Below are 21,001 nucleotides of genomic sequence, written 5' to 3'. Positions count from 1 at the left end.
GTCATCTCCCTTTTCTTTTTGAGAAGCCTGGCTAGAGGTTTGTCAATTTTGTTTATTTTTTCAAAAAACCAACTCTTGGTTTCGTTGATCTGCTCTACAGTTTTTTTAGACTCTATATTGTTTATTTCTGCTCTGATCTTTATTATTTCTCTTCTTCTGCTGGGTTTGGGGTGTCTTTGCTGTTCTGCTTCTATTTCCTTTAGGTGTGCTGTTAGATTTTGTATTTGGGATTTTTCTTGTTTCTTGAGATAGGCCTGGATTGCAATGTATTTTCCTCTCAGGACTGCCTTCGCTGCGTCCCAAAGCATTTGGATTGTTGTATTTTCATTTTCGTTTGTTTCCATATATTTTTAAATTTCTTCTCTAATTGCCTGGTTGACCCACTCATTCGTTAGTAGGGTGTTCTTTAACCTCCATGCTTTTGGAGGTTTTCCAGACTTTTTTCTGTGGTTGATTTCAAGCTTCATAGCATTGTGGTCTGAAAGTATGCATGGTATAATTTCAATTCTGGTAAACTTATGGAGGGCTGTTTTGTGACCCAGTATATGATCTATCTTGGAGAATGTTCCATGTGCACTCGAGAAGAAAGTATATTCTGTTGCTTTGGGATGCAGAGTTCTAAATATATCTGTCAAGTCCATCTGATCCAATGTCTCATTCAGGGCCCTTGTTTCTTTATTGACCGTGTGTCTAGATGATCTATCCATTTCTGTAAGTGGGGTGTTAAAGTCTCCTGCAATTACCACATTCTTATCAATAAGGTTGCTTATGTTTATGAGTAGTTGTTTTATATATTTGGGGGCTCCAGTATTCGGCGCATAAACATTTATAATTGTTAGCTCTTCCTGATGAATAGACCCTGTAACTATTATATAATGTCCTTCTTCATCTCTTGTTACAGACTTTAATTTAAAGTCTAGTTTGTCTGATATAAGTATGGCTACTCCAGCTTTCTTTTGGCTTCCAGTAGCATGATAAATAGTTCTCCATCCCCTCACTCTCAATCTAAAGGTGTCCTCAGGTCTAAAATGAGTCTCTTGTAGACAGCAAATAGATGGGTCTTGTTTTTTTATCCATTCTGATACCCTATGTCTTTTGGTTGGCGCATTTAATCCATTTACATTCAGTGTTATTATAGAAAGATACGGGTTTAGAGTCATTGTGATGTCTGTATGTTTTATGCTTGTAGTGTTGTCTCTGGTACTTTGTCTCACAGGGTCCCCCTTAGGATCTCTTGTAGGGCTGGTTTAGTGGTGACAAATTCCTTCAGTTTTTGTTTGTTTGGGAAGACCTTTATCTCTCCTTCTATTCTAAATGACAGACTTGCTGGATAAAGGATTCTCGGCTGCATATTTTTTCTGTCTAGCACACTGAAAATCTCGTGCCAATTCTTTCTGGCCTGCCAAGTTTCAAAAGAGAGATCAGTCACGAGTCTTATAGGTTTCCCTTTATATGTGAGGGCACGTTTACCCCTTGCTGCTTTCAGAATTTTCTCTTTATCCTTGTATTTTGCCAGTTTCACTATGATATGTCGTGCAGAAGATCGATTCAAGTTACGTCTGAAGGGAGTTCTCTGTGCCTCTTGGATTTCAATGCCTTTTTCCTTCCCCAGTTCAGGGAAGTTCTCAGCTATTATTTCTTCAAGTACCCCTTCAGCACCTTTCCCTCTCTCTTCCTCCTCTGGGATACCAATTATGCGTATATTATTTCTTTTTAGTGTATCACTTAGTTCTCTAATTTTCCCCTCGTACTCCTGGATTTTTTTATCTCTCTTTTTCTCAGCTTCCTCTTTTTCCATAACTTTATCTTCTAGTTCACCTATTCTCTCCTCTGCCTCTTCAATCCGAGCCGTGGTGGTTTCCATTTTGTTTTGCATTTCATTTAAAGCGTTTTTCAGCTCCTCGTGACTGTTCCTTAGTCCCTTGATCTCTGTAGCAAGAGATTCTCTGCTGTCCTCTATACTGTTTTCAAGCCCAGCGATTAATTTTATGACTATTATTCTAAGTTCACTTTCTGTTATATTATTTAAATCCTTTTTGATCAGCTCATTAGCTGTTGTTATTTCCTGGAGATTCTTCTGAGGGGAATTCTTCCGCTTGGTCATTTTGGATAGTCCCTGGCGTGGTGAGGACCTGCAGGGCACTTCCCCTGTGCTGTGGTGTATAACTGGAGTTGGTGGGCAGAGTAGCAGTCAGACCTGATGTCTGCCCCCGGCCCACCGGCCCACCGCTGGGGCCACAGTCAGACTGGTGTGTGCCTTCTCCTCCCTTCTCCTAGGGGCGGGATTCACTGTGGGGTGGCGTGGCCCATCTGGGCTACTTGCACACTGCTAGGCTTGTGATGCTGGGGATCTGGTGTATTAGCTGGGGTGGGTAGGCAAGGTGCACAGGGGCAGGAGGGGCAGGCTTAGCTCGCTTCTCCTTAGGTGATCCACTTCAGGAGGGGCCCTGTGGCAGCGGGAGGGAGTCAGATCCGCTGCCGGAGGTTTGGCTCCGCAGAAGCACAGAGTTGGGTGTTTGCGCAAGCGAGGAAGTTCCCTGGTAGGAACTGGTTCTCTTTGGGATTTTGGCTGGGGGATGGGCGGGGGAGATGGCGCTGGCGAGCACCTTTGTTCCCCACCAAACTGAGCTCTGTCGTCCAGGGGCTCCGCAGCTCTCCCTCCCTTTGTCCTTCAGCCTTCCCGCTTTCCGAGCAGAGCTGTTAACTTATGACCTCCCAGACGCTAAGTCGCGCTTGCTGTCAGAACACAGTCCGTCAGGCCCCTCCGCTTTTGCCCGCCAGACTCGGGGGCTCTGCTTGGCCAGCGAGCCGCCCCTCCGCCCCGGCTCCCTCCCGCCAGTCCGTGGAGTGCGCACCGCCTTGCCGCCCTTCCTACCCTCTTCCATGGGCCTCTCGTCTGTGCTTGGCTCCGGCGACTCCGTTCTGCTAATCCTCTGGCGGTTTTCTGGGTTATTTAGGCAGGTGTAGGTGGAATCTAAGTGATCAGCAGGACGCGCGGTGAGCCCAGCGTCCTCCTACGCCGCCATCTTCCCTCCTCCTCCCAAAATGTCTTTAATCACAAGCATAAATTTTATAATGTGAGCTCTCTACAAGTAGAGCCCTCTGTATGCCTACTGTATGACGTTCAGATCCTTGACTCTCAAATGCATTTTCATGAGTTTATTATATACAAATGTAAGGGACATTAATTATATATAATTTACTAGGGGATGATCTATCTCTCTAGTTAAGAACGCTGTGGTGTTCTTTTGGAAAGGGATGTCTCTTACAATACAAATGTTGAATCTGTTTTCTGCATGTTTCCATCAATAAATGGAATAGAAGTGCCCTTCAGTATCAAGGTCAGTCACTTGCTCACTGGCTTTCAGGACAGTAACTGCTGCCTGGAAACATTTAAAAGGCAACAAACAAATCACACTCTGAAGCCACTGACAGTTATGGGTCTGACCATGTGCTAGGGATACTGTCACCATGATTCGAGTAGAAATGACCACTGCGTGTTGAAGAAAATAAGAATCAAAAGGATACTGATGAAATCTTCATAGGAAACATGGAGGCAGATCGTACACCCACCCCCATGGCTTGCCTTTCCCTGGAATTCCAGGTTTTAACAAAATCAAAACTTAAAAAAAAATGCTCGGTTGACCTTCAAAGTAGATCAAGTATAGGTTCCTTTGCCCATAGAGCTGTTTTTACTTTCCTCAAGTGTGTTACAGTGGTCTCTCACGGCAACATGTTCGAAGTTCCTGGTGACCTATTTTTTAAACCATTCTAAAAATATAGATTTCCAAATACATGTTGTTTTAAGTAGTTTATATTTTGAAGTTATAATCCCTAGCCTATGACTAAATGTTTAGAGATATCGAAGTAAAGCTTTTTAGTATAAAGCTCTATCTTATTTAGATTTTGAAGAAACTTAAAGCATACATATCTATCTATCTACCTATTTATTTATTTATTTATGTTTTATTTATTTTTGAGACAGAGACAGACAGAGGATGAGCCGGGGAGGGGCAGAGAGACAGCGAGACACAGAATCTGAAGCAGGCTCCAGGCTCTGAGCTGTCAGCACAGAGCCCGACGCGGGGCTCGAACTCACGAACCCGCGAGATCATGACCTGAGCCAAGTCGGATGCTCAACCGACTGAGCCACCCAGGCTCCCCTAAAGCATACATTTTAAAATCTAAATATTTAATAATTGTTTTTCTGGGTTAGGTTGTGTTTGAAAGTATTTGGTGCCTATTGGACCAGATTCTCAGCAGGAGCTGAAGGTATCCCCCTATGAGACCATGCATTTGAAACATTACCTAAGATGATGATAGATGAGGCTTATGGAAGGGTGAGAAATTTGAGAAGTGCAACAGAGTCCATAATATATGAAACCAATTTTGAAAATATATATGCCTAGGAAAGAAAAGCCTGGAAGGATACACATTAAATCGTTAAGAGTGGGTATACCTGGTATAGGAGTGTTTTATTTCATTTTCTATTCACAAAATTTTTATTTATAAAAATATGTGAGTAAAAACAAACAATACTCTTTAAACATGGAAAAGAAAAATTTTGGAGTAGGGAATTGGTGCTGTTATAGCCTTGCCTTCCCTCTGGGCTCTCAGTGCTTCCTCAGTTGAAATACATGTGGGAGAGGTTTAAGGAGAAAAGGATTTTACACTTTGCATTATACCATCAACAATGTAATAATCCTACTTTGCATTTCATCTGGGAAGTTTTAATGCCTCTTTTATACCTAATAATAGAGCTTAAGGTCACTAAATAGCTTAAGTCCTAAACCTTAAATAACACCTTTCTAAACCTGAAGGTTTTAAAGTTAAAAAAACCTCAGAGCCAACACTAAGGTGAAGGTGCTTATGTTCAGGCATAATTAGTTGTTTGTTGATACTTATTACAGATAAAATACAGCTGAAGCCAAAGAACGGCTCTTCAAAGATTAATGAATAGATTAATTGATTAATTAGCTGTGAAGACACGGTTGTGACCTAAGAGTTTTTTATAGCACTTGCTTGGTGAGTGGGAAGATGTGAGTTGGTGTTAAACATTGATTCTCACTCTCTGTGAAGGCAGACAAGGAGGTTTTTAGCTTAGGTTATTTCGGTTTGATTTTCTGTGAAACAAACTGGCTTTTCTGGTGGAGGCCATGGAAAAAAGCTTGAGAGCGAGTGCAAACTCCCCCTGTGTCTGGGGCTGCTGGGATTATTTTCAACTGTTATGCTAGCCCACAATGGGCCTTTAAGAATTTAGTAATTTTTTAAAAAATATTTTAATTTACTTTTGATAGAGAGACAGAGACAATGCGAGCAGTGGAGGGGCAGAGACGGGGGAGACACAGAATCTCAAACAAACTCCAGGCTCCAAGCCATCAGCACAGAGCCTAATGCCAGGCTCGAACCCACGAACCGTGAGATCATGATCTGAGCTGAAGTTGGATGCTCAACTGACTGAACCACCAAGGCGCCCCAAGAATTTAGTAAATTTTTAGCTGATTGGTTCTTATGTGTTTTTACGCTAGCCACCTCATCCTACCTTACTCCGCCAAAGCTAAAGCAATTCATATGCCAAGCTGTCACTCTCAAGAATTCAGTTTACCTGGTTGTCTTGTAATCTCAGTTTTTGATGCATTTGAGAAAATTTATGATTTTGTAAATTGCCCAGCTCTGTCTCATCAGTGTGGGGGCCAAGTTCTCTTGAAGTATATCCTAGGTGGAAGCAAAACCAAAATCATTTCCATCCTGTCTCTCACTGTTGAGGTCTAGAAAACGTTGGCTTTTCCAGGTCTACAAAACTCTGGACTTCTGAACATTCTCCATTTACTTTTGTTTTTGTCCGCCATTTCTTCTCTCGACTCATGTATTTCTTGTGGCACCTACCCAAAGACAGTCAACATACACTATTTACATTCTGTTTTCGAACACGTGCTCCAGAACTACTGGCATACTATACTCGAGTTCTCCCTCCCTAAGTGATTGCAGGTGGAAGCTGTAGAAAGTACGTTGCTAATGTATAACTTGAATAAGCAGCATTTTGATCTCAATATCTGGGTCTTCCCTGCTTTCCGGTAAAGAAAATGCCTCAGGGGTTTGTTATGCAGCAGCCATTAGGGACCAATTTCTAGTCAGGGTAAATTATGTTATGCTGTGCAAATCTCTGGTTTAACATAGAATGTTTGCTTCTCTCACAAATTTGATGCTCAGTGGGGATCCGTTTTCTGTCTGATAGCTACATTATTTGGGACACTTGGCCTCAAAAGTTGCTATGTCAATAGAAGGATGGAAGAAACACATTGTTTTTTTTATGTTTATTTATTTATTTTGAGAGCGAAAGCATAAGCATGGGGGGGAGAGAGAGAGAGAGAGAGAGAGAGAGAGAGAGAGAGAGAGAGAGAGAGAATTCCAAGCAGGCTCCATACGGTCAGTGCAGAGCCCCATGTGGGGCTTGAACTCACGAATTGCAAGATTATGACTTGAGGCAAAGTCAGATGCTTAACCAACTGAAACACCCAAGTGCCCCAGCACATTGACTTTTGACCACCTTGATCTAAAAGTGACCCCTGTCACTTCTCACATTCCATTGGTCAGAATTACTCATGGCCCCAACTGAAATCAACAATGCTAAGAAACAGAGGAGGAAATAGACCTTATCTTTGTTACCCTGTACTGTTATTCCAAAACATGATCAAAACAGGCACAAGACTTTCTCTTGTTATTATATTTGAAATAGAGTTAGTAAATATATGTCAGATGTAGCAGTGTCTAGTAATGCACAAGGCAGGGCTTAGGTCACCTGAAATTGGTCATTAGCTTCTGCCCTCCCATTCCCACAGTTTCTCATGAGGCTCAAATGAAGCTGACACTGGATAATATTTGAGCTCTTACACCTCCTCCATGTCCATACATCACCACAAATCATTTTCAGGCCTAGAAATGTCAGGGGTGACATTGAGCTGGCACGTACCAGTGTGGCACACTGCCCTTTATACCTGATGGCCATTTTGATTGAGTTTCCATCCTAATGGATCAATGCCCATATCTTGTGATTAATCTTTATACTGACTATCACTCTTGCTTACTATTCAAATATATCAAATCATTTCTAGATCCTACTAGATCCTGCTGGTGCTTAGTGTTTTGTTTTTGGTTTTAAAAAACACCAGTCCAAACCAAATAACATAAACAATAATATAAATAACAATTTATATTAAGTTTCCTTTAAAAGGCAGCTCAGAAGGCTTGCTTAGAACAGATCACCTGAACCTTTTTATACTCTATCTATCTATCTATCTATCATCTATTTTTAATGTTTATTCATTTTTGCAAGAGAGAAACAGAGTGCGGATGGGAAAGGGGTAGAGAGAGAGGGAGACACAGAATCGGAAGCAGGCTCCCAGGCTCTGAGCTGTCAGCACAGAGCCCAACGTGGGGCTCGAACTCACCAGCCAGGGGATCGTGACTGGAGCTAAAGTCGGCCACTTGAACTGACTGAGCCACCCAGGCGCCCCTACATCCCCTTTAAACATCTTTTCCTCATCTAGAATTTTTCACTCATGGCAACAGACGAAATTTCCTTTTTCTCTCTCTGTGCACAGTCTATTTCTGTGAAGTGGTTTTTGGAGTTCATATTCTTTTCCTGTCTTGCTTCCTTTTCCTCTGTAAATCTTACACCTGGCTCTGCCTGCTGCACAAGGCCATTTGGTAAGGTAGCCTGATCCCATCTGAGTTGCTCTACGAGTACTTGGAAATCTGATGAATATATTCATTAGTCACTATTTTATCTTAGACCATACCAATTCTTTCATCAATGATACTCAGATTTTTGTCACAAGAAAAAATGAGAAGACACTACTCTCAAGATGCTGACTTTTTTTTTTTTTTTTTTTTTTGCCACAAACAGAAGCTGAGTAGCTGGCTCACCATATTGCATCAAGCAGGTTTTCAGAAGCAGAGAGTTTCTATCTCAGTCACTGCTGATGAAACCTTCCATAAGAGTAGAATCTGCCAACTCCATCACAAACGTATGTGAACGGCAGATTTTCCCTGCCTCAGACATTAACAAACTGCAGATGGTAAATAGTTCTTCACTTGAAAAGTTAGATTTATTTCTCAGTCTGTTAAAATGCAAATGCCCTAAAAAGAACACAGCTCCTTGACACAATGGTTTGCCAAAGTCTTTGTTCTCAAATGATCTTAAACATAACTGCCCTTTGAGAAGTTATACTCTTGGAATAGCAACATTTAAGGCATGGGTAATCAAACTGATTTTGTGCATGACGCTATTATTATAATTTCTAAAAGAAAAACAGCACTAATCCTCATAGAAACTGCCCTTCTCTAATAGGTCATTTGAAGTTGCACTCCTTTTGTTCCCCCTTCCCAAAAATGATAGATAGATAGACAATTATATAATAGATAAAGGGGATAAATGAAAATGGAACAGAAATTGACATCACTAGAACCACAATGCATAGGCAACAGGGGCTGGTGTACCTGTATGACAGTAAAGAGTTAACAAGGGTTCTTCTGATCCAAATGGTGATGTTAGAAGACCCTGAACTCACCTCCTCGGTGGACATACTAAATCTACACTTATTTATAGAGCAATTCCTTCTAAAGAAGAACTGAGGGCTGACAGAACCAAGGGCTGTTGCGTTTCTACACAACAAAAGATAAAAAGACCACATAGAGAACAGCAAGAGAGATGGAAACACAGTAATGAAGGGAATTCTCACCCTCAAATGCTGTTAAGCTGCAGTGAGGAAGGATGGTATTAAGGGACTGTGAGCAGATTTGTCTGCCCTGGGGCATAGAAAAAACAGCTGTGGCTTAAAAAAGCAACTAGAGTATGTGGGAACCAACCCTAGAACCCTGCCAAATGGTGGCAGCGGGCACTGCTCTGCCAGGCCTCCCTCTGAGAGGGGATGGTGAGGGTTGTGGTTTACATTCTCCCTCGAAGTTCATAGAACAGACTGGAGCAGGGTCCAGGAGCCATAGTTGGCTTGCCTCAGTTAGCCTCAGGGCCGTAGCCCACACCAGCCCAAGCTGTCCCACCAAGGCAGCCCCAGAGCGGCATGCACTGCAACACCCATGGTCCATGCTCATGATAGCTCCAAACATCTTGTCAAGGTGACACAGGCACAAGGCACCCTGAAACATTCCAGGCCAACCACATTTCAGCTCCAAATGATGTGGTTGAGTACTCTTAGTACAGACCACTCTGGGACCTTCTGGCTAGTGCCTGTTTTGGCTCTAGCTGCCTTTGGCTCCAGTTACCCTTCCAGGGTGTCCCCTGTGAGTAGTGCCCTGGGACTCTCAGCCAGCACCTGCCTTGGGTCCAATGGTCCTGCCTGGGAAACCCTTGTGCTGAGCAGCCCAGGACACCCCTAACTGGTACCTATTTCAGTTTCAGCTGTTCAGCCAGGTCACCCTCTTTGTGGAAAGCCTTAGGATCCCACAGCTAGCACCCACTTTAGCTTCACCAGTTCTGCCAGGGCATCCTCTGCATAAAGAGCCCCAGAATCATGCCCACTTCAGCTCTGGCCATATCACCAGGACAGTTTCATCATGGAGTACTCTGGGACTCCCACCCCACACAAGCCACAGTTCCAGTCAGCCAGCCAAAGTCACCAGGCACACAAGGTCTACAGAGGGTACTACCATACACATACCATTACTTCCAACTTAGAAGAAGTAGTTGTTCCAGCTAATTCATAGAAACAAACACAGAAAGTCAAGCAAAATGAGGAGACAGAGGAATATGCTCCATATGAAAGAATAAGACAAAACCTCAGAAAAATAACCAAATGAAATGGACATAATCAATCTACCTGATAAATGGTTGAAAGTAATGGTCACAAAGATGGTCACCAGACTGGAGAAAGCAGTGGATAAACTCAGTGAGAACTTCAACAAAGAGATAGAAAATATAAAAAAGAACCAATCAGAGTTGAAGAATACAATAATTGAAATGAAAACTACACTAGAGGGAATCAATAGCAGATTAGAAAATACAGAAGAATGAATCAATGACCTGGAAGACAAGGTAATGGATAGCACTCAAGTTAAACAGCAAAAAAGACAAAAAGAATTTAAAAAAGGATAGGTTAATGTATCTCTTGGACAACACCAAGTGAAAACAAACATTTGCCTTATAGGGGTCCCAGAAGGAGAGGAGAGGAAAAAGGGGGCAGAAAACTTACTTGAAGATATAATAACTGAAAACCTCCCTAAAGCAGGAAAGGAAACCCAGGTTTAAGAAACAAGATCAACCCAAAGAGGTTCACACCATGACACGTAGTAATTAAAATATAAAAAATGAAAGAGAATTTCAAAGGAGCAAGAGAGAAACTACTAATAATGTACAAGAAAGGCCCCATAAGCCTACCAGATGATTTTTCAGCAGAAATGTTTCAGGCCAGAAGTGATATGTTCTAAGTACTGAAAGGGGGGGAAACCTTATAATGAAGAATACTCTACCTGGCAAGATTATCATTAAGAATGGAAGGAGAGATAGAGTTTCCCAGACTAGCCAAAGTTAAAGATGTTTACCACCAATAAAATGGCCTTGCAAGAAATGTTAAAGGAACTTATTTAAGTAGAAAAGAAAATGCCATAAGTAGAAGCAAAAAAAATTATGAGAGGAAAAATTGTCATGAGTAAAAGTAAACACACAGTAAAGGTAGTAAAGCAATCACTTATAAAGCCAATATAAAGGCTAAAATACTAAAGTAGTACAATCAATGATATCTGAAAAATTAGTTAAGGGGACAAACACAATAAAAGATTTAAAGCATGGTGGCAGGGGGTAAAAATGAAGTTTCTTTAATGTGTTTGGACTTACATAATCATCAACTTAATATAGGCTGCTATATAGGTATGATGTTATATAAGAACCTCATGGTAACCACAAACCAAATACCTATAGTAGATACACAAAAAATAAAGAGAAAGGAAAACAAGCATAGCACTAAAGAAAGTCATCAATCACAAGGAAAAAGAGCAAGAAAAGAAGAAAGGAACAGAGAAGAGCTACAAAAACAATCAGAAAAAATTAAATAACAGTAAGTACATACCTATTAATAACTACTTTAAATGTAAATGGTGTATGGGGTGCCTGGGTGGCTCAGTCAGTTAAGCATCCAACTCTTGATTTTTGTTCAGGTCATGATCTCACTGTCATGAGATCAAGTACTGTGTTGTGTTCTGCACTGGGCATGGAGCCTACTTGGGAATCTCTCCCTCCCTCTCCTTCTGTCCCCTCTCACACTCTTTAAAAAAAAAAAAAAAATGTAAATGATATAAATGCTCCAACCAAAAAACGTGTGGTGACAGAATGCATAAGAAAATAAGACCCATCTATATGCTACCTACAAAAGACTCACTTCAGACTTAAACACATGTACAGACTGAAAGCAAAGGAATGGAAACAGATATTCCATAAAAATGAAAGCAAAAAAAATGTAGAGGTAACAATATTCATATCAGACAGACTTTAAGAATATGCTTTTTAAAAAATGTTTATTTATTTTTGAGAGAGAGAACATGAGTTGGGGGGCAGTAAGAGAGGGAGATAAAGGATCCAAAGTGGGCTTCACACTGTGAGTGCAGAGCCCAATGTGGGGCTTGTACCCATGACCAAGAGTTCATAACCTGAGCCAAAATCAAGAGTCAACCACTTAACCAACTGAGCCACTCCAGTGCCCCAGACAGACTTTAAAACAAAGACTGTAACTAGAGACAAATGAGGGCACTGACATCATGATAAAGGGATCAACCCCAAAAAAGGATTGATAATTGTAAATATCTATGCAAACAACATTGGAGCACCTAAATACATAAAGCAAGTATTAACAGACATAAACAGAGAAATTGAAGGTAAAAGAATAATAGTAGGGGACTTCAAATCCCACTTACATAAAATCAACAAGGAAACAGTAGCCTTGAATGACATATTAGACCAGATGGACCTATACAGAATTTTCCATGCACAAACAACAGAATACATGTTCCTTTCAAGTGCACATGGAACATTCCCCAGGTTAGATGACAAATTAGGCCACAAAACAAGTCTCAATAAATTTAGGAAGATTGAAATCATTTCATACACCTTTTGCAGCAAAAAAGTATGAAACTAGAAATCAGTTGCAAGAAAGAAACTGGAAAAACCACAATAATGTAGAGGCTAAACAACATGCTACAATAAAAAAATACATGGAGACTAATGAAAATGAAAATATAATGGTCCAACATCTTTGGGATGCCTTGAAAGCAGTTAGAAGAGGAAAATGTATAGTGATAGATGCCAACCTCAAGAAATAAGAAAAATTTCAAATAAAAATATCTAACCTTAGACCCAAAGGGACTAGAAAAGGAAGAACAAATACAGCCCAAGGGAAGTAGAAGGAAGGAAATAATAAAGATCAGCAGAAATAAATGAAATAGAGACAAAAAAAAAAAAAAAAAAAAAAAAAAAAAAAAAAAAAGCAAAACGCCAAGAAACTAAGGGCTGGTTCTTTGAAAAGATAAACAAAACTGATAAATCTTTAGCCAGAGTTATCAAGAAAAAAAAAGAGAGGAACCAAATAAATAACATCAGAAATGAAAGAAGAGAAACAAGAGCCAGAAATACAAAGGATTATAAGTAATGACTACGAAAAATTATATGCCTAGAGGAGCTAGAAAAAAATGAATTCATAGAAACATACAATCTTTCAAGATCAAATTGGGAATAAATGGAAAATCTGGGGAGGAGATAAGATGATGGAATAGTAGAAGGACTATGCTTACCTCATCCCTCAAACACAGTTAGATAATTATCAAATCATTCTGAACCTCCAGAAAATTGATCTGAAAACTGCACAACTAGAGGGAGAAAAGAGGCCACAAAATGTGGAAGGTTGGAGGTGTGGAGATGCAATTTAGGGGAGAAAAGAATCACGGATGCTGCAGAGGGAAGGGAGACAGAGGAGGGAGGGAGGGAGGGACATTCAAATCCACAGGCACAGAGAACTCCCATTAAAAACAACAAAAGGCAGCCGACACCAAAATATATAATAGTAAAATATGCAAAATACAGAGATAAGGAAAGAATCCTGAAAGTAGCAAGGGAAAACAAATCCCTAACCTACAAGGGAAGACAAATCAGATAAGCAGCAGATCTCTCCATGGAAACTTGTGGAGGCAGGCCAGAAGGGAGTGGCATGATATATTCAACATGCTGAATGGGAAAACAATGCAGCCAAGAACACTTTATCCAGCAAGATTGTCATTCAGGATAGGAGAGATACAGAGTTTCCCAGAAAAATAAAAAGTAAAGGAATTAGTGATCACTAAACCAGACCTAGAAATATTAAAGGGGATTCTTTGAGTGGTGAAAAAGGCCAAAAGCAAAAAGACTAGAAAGGAACAGAGAAATTCTCCAGAAACAATGACATTACAGGTAATACAATGGCACTAGATTCTTATCTATCAATAATCTATCACTCTGAATAACAACATACTAAATGCTCCAACAAAAGACATAGGGCAGCAGAATGGATAAAAAACAAAACAAAACAAAACAAAACAAAACACCAACACCCATCTATATGCTGCCTATAAGAGACTCATTTCAGACCTAAAGACACTTTCAGGTTGAAAGTAAAGGGATACAGAACCATTTATCATGCTAATGGATGTCCAAAGAAAGCTGGGGTAGCCATACTTATATCGGACAAACTAGATTTTAAGCAAAGACTGTAACAAGACATGAAGAAGGGCACTATATCATAATTAAGGGGTCTATCCAAAAATAAGATCTAAAAATTGTATTAATTCCCCCAACCTGGAAGCACCAAAATATATAAATCCGTTAATCACAAACATAAAAAAAAGTCATTGATAATAATACAATAATAGTAGGGGACTTTAACACCAGACTTACAACAATGGACATATCATCAAAGCAGAAAATTAACAAGGAAACAATGGCTTTGAATGACACACTGGATCAGATGGACTTAATAGATATATTCAGAACATTTCATCATAAAGCAGCAGAATGTATATTCTTTTTGAGTGCAACATGGAATATTCTCCAGTACAGATCAAATACTGGGTCCCAAATTAGGCCTCAGAAAGTACAGAAAGATTGAGATTATACTATGCATATTTTCAGAACACAACACTATGAAACTTGAAGTCAACACAAGAAGAAAATTGGAAAGACCACAAATACATGGAGGTTAAAGAACATCCTACTAAAGAATGAATGGGTTAACCAAGAAATTAAAGAAGACATAAAAATACACATGGAATCAAATTATATATATTATATATATTCCACAAATTTATGTATATATAAATAATAATTTTATAAATAAATGGCAGACATAGAAAAGCTCTTCCTTACAGCTGAGTTCCAACAGATATAGAAAGAATGATGGAAACTGGAAATCACCATCTGACTAAATACCACAATAATAATTGTTTAAAGTAAGAATCATTAATGGATGTTAATATTAGTGGGTGAAAATGTGATGAGATATAGGGTATTTGCAATCTCAAAGTGTCTCCTAATAACATACCTATTTAATTGCAAAGAGGAAAACAGTATTGGAAGACACCAAGAGACCATCGTTAACATCACTGATAGATCAATGCACATTTTGTGCCCCCTTGATATGATGCACTGAGGAGGACACATTATCACTTCTGTGATATTCTTGCCCCAAATTCACCATATGAATTTAATACTTAGAAACATCAGTCAGGGCAGACTGGGTGGCTCAGTTGATTAAGCGTCTGACTCTTGATATCAGCTCAGGTCTTGATCTCAGGGTTGTGAGTTCAAGCCCCACATGAGGCTCCATGCTGGGCACAGAGCCTATTTAAAAAAAGAAAAAAAGAAACAGCAGACAAATCCAAATTGAGGGGCATTCTACAAAATAACTGGCCAGTACTTTACAGATATTTTAAGATGATGAAAGACAAAGAAAGACCAAAGAACTGTTTTTAAGGGAAGTAAAGATACAGGACAACTAAATGCAATTCATGATGGACTGGATCCCCAGGCCAAAAAAAGCAAGGACATTAGTGGGAACAACTGGCAAAATTTGAACATGGTCTGTAGATTAATAGTACTATACCAACATTAATTTTCTGATTCAGATCATGGTACTATGCTTAAGTGAGATTTAGCATTTGAGAAATCTTGTTGAAGGATATACAGGAGTTCTTTCTACTATTTTTGCAACTTTTTTAAGTATGATGTTATTTAAAAATTAAAAGTTAAACATAAAAAAATTATTTTAAATGAAGGAAATGATGTTTCATCTGTTGTGCCCTCACAGCACTCAACCCAGAGCCATCCAGGGTGGGACACAGTATTAGTCTTCATGGACAGAAGTGGAAGGGATTGTGTTATCTTCACTTTGGTTTCAGAATGTAGAGCTGTAGGTGATCTTGGAAATCATCTGGGCCCTTGCTACTCAGAGCACACTTCATGGACCAGCAGTAGTGGTTCCACCTGAAACTTACTGAAAATGCAGGCTTTCAAGTAGCCTACTACTACCATTACTGAATCATAATCTGCATTTTAGCAGGATTTCCAGGTGACTTATATGTACATTAAATGTTGAAATCCCTGATTTATTTCAGTGGTTCTCAATCTTGGCTGCCTGTTGGGATGATGTGGGGAAATATTTCTGAAGCCCAAGCACCTAGAGATACTGTTTCAACTAAAGAAATGGAAACTCAGAGGCTAGAAGGTGTGGGTGAAGAATGAAATACAAGGAGATATTTTAAAGATATTTAAAGATATCATTTGGAGATATCAAATGAGAGATGAACTTCCCTTCATTTGCCAACTCCTTCTGAGCATCTATTATGACCAGGTGCTCTTTAAAATTGTGAGGACACAGCAGTGAGCAAAACAAGCTTCTTGCTTTCATGAGCCCACCTTTTAGATGGGGATATAGAAGAAATGCATAAATTAAATAATTACTATATATGTAATTTGAAATTGTGCTAATAACTACAAAGACAAATAAAACCAAGTAATGGAACAGACAAAGATGGAAGTAGGGATGGAGAAGGCCTCTTGGAGCTGGTCACATCTAAGTGAAAGGAAGGAGGTAAGAATGTTCCATTCCAAGGGCATAGCAAGTGAGAACATGTTTGGGCAGCAGGAAGGATGGCAAGAAGGCCAGTGTGCCTAAAGTGGAGTAAAGACATGGCAGAGAGTGGTGTAAAAATTCTGAGATATCTTGTGGGCTGAGATCAGGAATTTGAATTGTATTCCAAGTACAAGAGAAAACTATTAGAAGGCTTTAATAGGGCAATAAAATTATTTAACCCATGTTCTAAAGACTTCTTGGGAACCTGGGTGAAAAATCAACTGGAGACACCAGAGCAGGGATTGGGAAGCCAAGTAGAGGCTGTGGTTTGAGTGAGAGATGAAGGTGGAAGTCAAAGAAGTAATTAGATTTGGGGTATATTTTAAAGGCAGAACAGATAGAAATTGTTGCTACATTTGATTCAGGATATAAGAGAAAGGAAAGTCACATATGACTCCCAGGTTTTAGCCTCAGCAGCAGGGTGAATGGTTGTATCAGTGATGAAATGGGACTACCCAATGTTAGTTTGACTGGACAGGTCTCGCTTATCTGTGTCAAGAGAACAAAACAAAGTAAAACAAACAACAACAAACACCCTGCTCCTCTCGAGCCACTCCCAGATGAATCTTTACTATTTCCTTCTAATGAAATTCCCATATCCTCTTGCTCTGATGAGATGCTACCCTTTACCAGGTCTCCAGTAAGAATCTGGACTGAGCTGGCCAGACCTGGATTGAGATAAGGCATCTATGAGTAGGAGAGCTAAGGGACCATGGGACCAGTTTCATTTCCCCTTTCCAGAGGACTCGGTGCAGTGACTGACTGGCATTTCCTTTTTTCCAAGATACTGTGACCAAAAATGGTGAAGAATGAGCACAAGTGAACTAAGATCAATCCAATGGTCAAATAACACTTCCAAATAAAACTTAGACATATTTTGTGCTGTGCATAACTACCGTGCAACATGGTAGACTGGCATACATGTCATAAATTTATGTAGTTAGGATTGCTTTCATTTGGTCAGGCTGACAAATTATAGAATCAGTTCTGGTCTGAGATGCCCAGGAAAACCTCTGAATCCCAGAAGTTCCCTCTTTGGGGAAGCAGACAAGAGGAGCTCTAGAGAGGGTAATACTCTTTCTTCTCCCTTGTCTTTCTTCTGGGGGGAGGGTGCAATGAAAAGAGGAGTAATTTCAGAGTACTGGTGTGATCTAGAGAGAGAGGAGGGAAGCAGAATAGACTAATGATACATGTATTACTACTTGTTAAGCATCCCCTAAGCACCAGGCACTAGACTAGTTGCTATGCATATATGTTGTCTGATAATGATAATGACCTTTCAGGGAGGATACTAACATCCTGTGTTATATACAAGGAAGCTGAGGCTTAAAGATTAAAACCAGTATTAATCTTAAAGTCACTTGAATCACAGATAAAGTACTCATGACTTCTGCGCTGCTTGGAATGGGCCAAAGAATGCAGTGGCATTAGAATGATTCTGCAGAGGAAGCGTGACAGATGGATCTCTCTCTCTCAAAGATGTTGTACATAGATGACTAGTCACACAGGACTTTCATGCTGCGGATCCTGTGCATGCAGAACCTGCTGATCTCCTCTCTGAACTCTCCTACTTCTGGAGGGATCAATATATACTAGGTCTTTCTCTTCTTCAATGGGGTATGTGGTCTGCTGAATCTGCCAGTTGACAACTTGTTTACCCCTGAAGTCCTTCATTCAAAGTTCTGGAAAGACCATCTTCACAGAGAAAATCCAGGAGTACTGATCTTTTAAGGAAAGTAAAAGAACATTTAGGAGTAAGCAGGGGTAGACATTCCCTCAGAGCATGGGAAGAATTTCCATGATGCTGAGTACTCAGTGGCTTCTGTGGATGGGAGGCAATGGCTGAGCCCCAGCAAAGGGTACTGGGAAATCTCTCTGACCAACCTTCAATGTTGATATATCAAGAGCAAAGCTGGGAAGTTTAAGCACTGAATTCTACAGTGAGGTAAGGGGAACATGATGAAGGTAGAGTTTCTACCAGACATGAAGGAGACTAGCATTTTTCCATTGTGAGAAGAAGATTCAAAGAATTAAGGAATGATATTCTGGGGGATGACACTAATGTAGAAGAGATTTTGTATCCTCATCCCCTGAAGATGGGTGGTGCTAGATGATAGAAACCCAAATACAAACCTCAGGTTGGATGAAGGAGAGTCCAAGAACGTTGGCTTGTGCTCCAATTTAGTTCTCTTTGTTGTGGCTTCAATTGTATCCTCCAAAAAGACAGGTTGATGTCCTAAGCCCCGGTGGCTGTGAATGTGATCTTATTTGGAAATATGGTCTTTGCAGATGTAATCAATTTAAGACGAGGTCATGCTGGATTAGGGTTAGCCAATAACTGGTTCTTCTAAGAAAAGGGAAATTTGGGGCGCCTGGGTGGCGCAGTCGGTTAAGCGTCCGACTTCAGTCAGGTCACGATCTCGCGGTCCGTGAGTTCGAGCCCCGCGTCGGGCTCTGGGCTGATGGCTCAGAGCCTGGAGCCTGTTTCCGATTCTGTGTCTCCCTCTCTCTCTGCCCCTCCCCCGTTCATGCTCTGTCTCTCTCTGTCCCAAAAATGAATAAACGTTGAAAAAAAAATTAAAAAAAAAAAAAAAGAAAGAAAAGGGAAATTTGGGCACAGGGAACACAAGGAGACCACTGTCTGATGAAGGAGGCATGTACAGCTGCAAGCCAGAGAATACCAAGGATTTGCCAACAACTACCAGAGACTAGGAGAGACACATCCAACAGATTCTCCCTCCAGAAGAAACAGACTTAGCTGATACTTTGATTTTAGACCTCTAGAATCCAGAACTGTGAAAGAATTATTTCAGCTGTTTTAAGCCACATAGAATGTGGACATTTGTTAGGAAAGCCCTGGGAAACTAATTTACTCCTGCTATATTCCCACATGAGGTGAATGTGGTAGAACACCCCTCATGGGGACAAGTGTCTACACTGGACTGATGAACCAGTGGGTAGGATGGAAGAGATACAGAAATTCCTGTGTGATGCTGTGAGGAACATAACAAGGGATGAGGGAACGTCTTAGGTGGAGAGCCTCAGAAGTTAGTAGAGTGTGTGAGAACTAATGTGTTTGCACATACTGTCTTTCATAGGTTGCCTTTTCACTCTATTGTTTCCTTTGCTGTGTGGAAGCTTTTAAGTTTGATGTAGTCCCACTTACCTATTTTTGCTTTAGTTGCCTGTGCTTTTGATGTCTTATCCTAGAAACAATTGCTAAGACCAACGTCAAGGAGCTTATATTTTCTTCTAGGAGCCTTACAGTTTCAGGTTTTACATTTAGGTCTTTATTACATTTTGAGTCGACATTTGTGTATGATGTGAGATAAGGGTCCAATTTTATTCTTTTGCATGTGCATATCAGTTTTTTTCCAAGGACATTCTGGATATCTACCCAAAAGAATTGAAATCAGAATCTCAAAGAGATACTTGCACTCTCATATTCATTGCAGCATTATTTTCCATAGCCAAAATGTAGAAACAACCTAAATATCCATCAGTGAATGAATGGATAAAAAAATGTGGCATATACATACAATGGAATATTATTCAGCATTAATAAGGAAGGAAATCCTGCCATAGGCAACAACATTGTAAGCCTTGACGACATTATACTAGGTAAAATAAACCAGACATAGACAAACAAATACTGTATGATACCACCTATATGAGGTATATAAATCTTTCAAAGAGAAGCAGAGAGTAGAACTGGGGTTACCAGGGTTTGGGGGCAGTGGAAAATGGGGAGTTGCTGCTTAACAGGTATAAGTTTCAGTTACGCGGGATGATTAAGTTCTAGAGATAATTGTACAACATTGTGCCTATAGTTAACATTACTGGATTGTATACTTGAAATTTTTGTTAAGAGGGTATATCTCATGTTGTGTTCTTATCACAATAAAAAGGGAACAATTTTTTAAAAGAGCAGTCAGCAGGGGGTAGTGAGTTGTGTTCTCCGAGAGCAATCACTATTGCTAAAACCAAAATAGTGAACCAAAAATTGGACCACCTATTGAAATTTCAGCAGAGGGTACAGGGAGGACAGGAACTGATGTCCAAACACGAGGAAACATGAACTATATCTCAATGTGATCTCAGTCGTCCAGAGAAGGATCAAGGGAGAACAAAAAGCTCTTTACCAGTGTCACCTTGAACACCCACAAGTCCCTCCTGTGCCCATGTGCCACCTGGGGAAGAGGCAGAAGCCCTGAAGGACTGAACAATTACCCCAATGGGATTAAGTTTGCCCAAAATAGACTCTAAAGCTAGAAAAGAATGAGTTACTGCAAATGGACAAGATTTAATCATCCCACAACTACTGCCTGCCAGCACTGGGAAGAGGATTCAGAGCAAGATGAAACACATTCATTCTTTTAACTCATATGTGTTGATTGGCTATTAGGAGTCTGCAGAGTTCTAGATCAGTCACAGAAAACACAGTTACATTATTTTTCATATGTGAATTATAGTACGTTCACTTAGACCCTGCAACACCTAGTAAGCCAATGCAGACTTACTTCCCTCTCATCCTTGAGGGAGAGATTGGCCTAGCCTGGTGGTCAAGGGACATCAAATGAGGGAGTAGCTTTTCATACATATCTATTGAACACTTGCCCTGTGTAAGACATCATGGTAAGGAGAGTAGACAGGAGGACGACACAATATGGGAAAGAGTGAGGCAGGCCCATGGTAGCAGAAGTATCTTCCTTCCCCCATTCCCTATCTTTGCAAAAGGCCTTCATGAATATCACTTATAAATCTCAACTTAGTGCTAGGAGAAGGGAAGATCTAGACTAGAAGCCTTGGGCCAATGTTTTGGTGGTTCTCAAGAAGAG

General features: G+C 40.3%; 1 long non-coding RNA gene across 2 annotated transcripts in view; it reads right to left on the bottom strand.

Moving 5' to 3' along the window:
* Positions 1-21,001, bottom strand: part of LOC123606317 — a 241,392-nt gene that overhangs the window by 97,382 nt on the left and 123,009 nt on the right. For both annotated transcript variants that reach the window (XR_006716226.1, XR_006716227.1), the window contains exon 3: positions 5,606-5,715. This is a non-coding gene — a long non-coding RNA (uncharacterized LOC123606317). The remainder of the gene's footprint in view (positions 1-5,605; positions 5,716-21,001) is intronic.

Source organism: Leopardus geoffroyi, chromosome A2 (genome assembly GCF_018350155.1).
Source record: "Leopardus geoffroyi isolate Oge1 chromosome A2, O.geoffroyi_Oge1_pat1.0, whole genome shotgun sequence".
NCBI classification, from domain to species: Eukaryota; Metazoa; Chordata; class Mammalia; order Carnivora; family Felidae; genus Leopardus; species Leopardus geoffroyi.
This window is presented reverse-complemented; position numbering and strand designations above follow the sequence as displayed.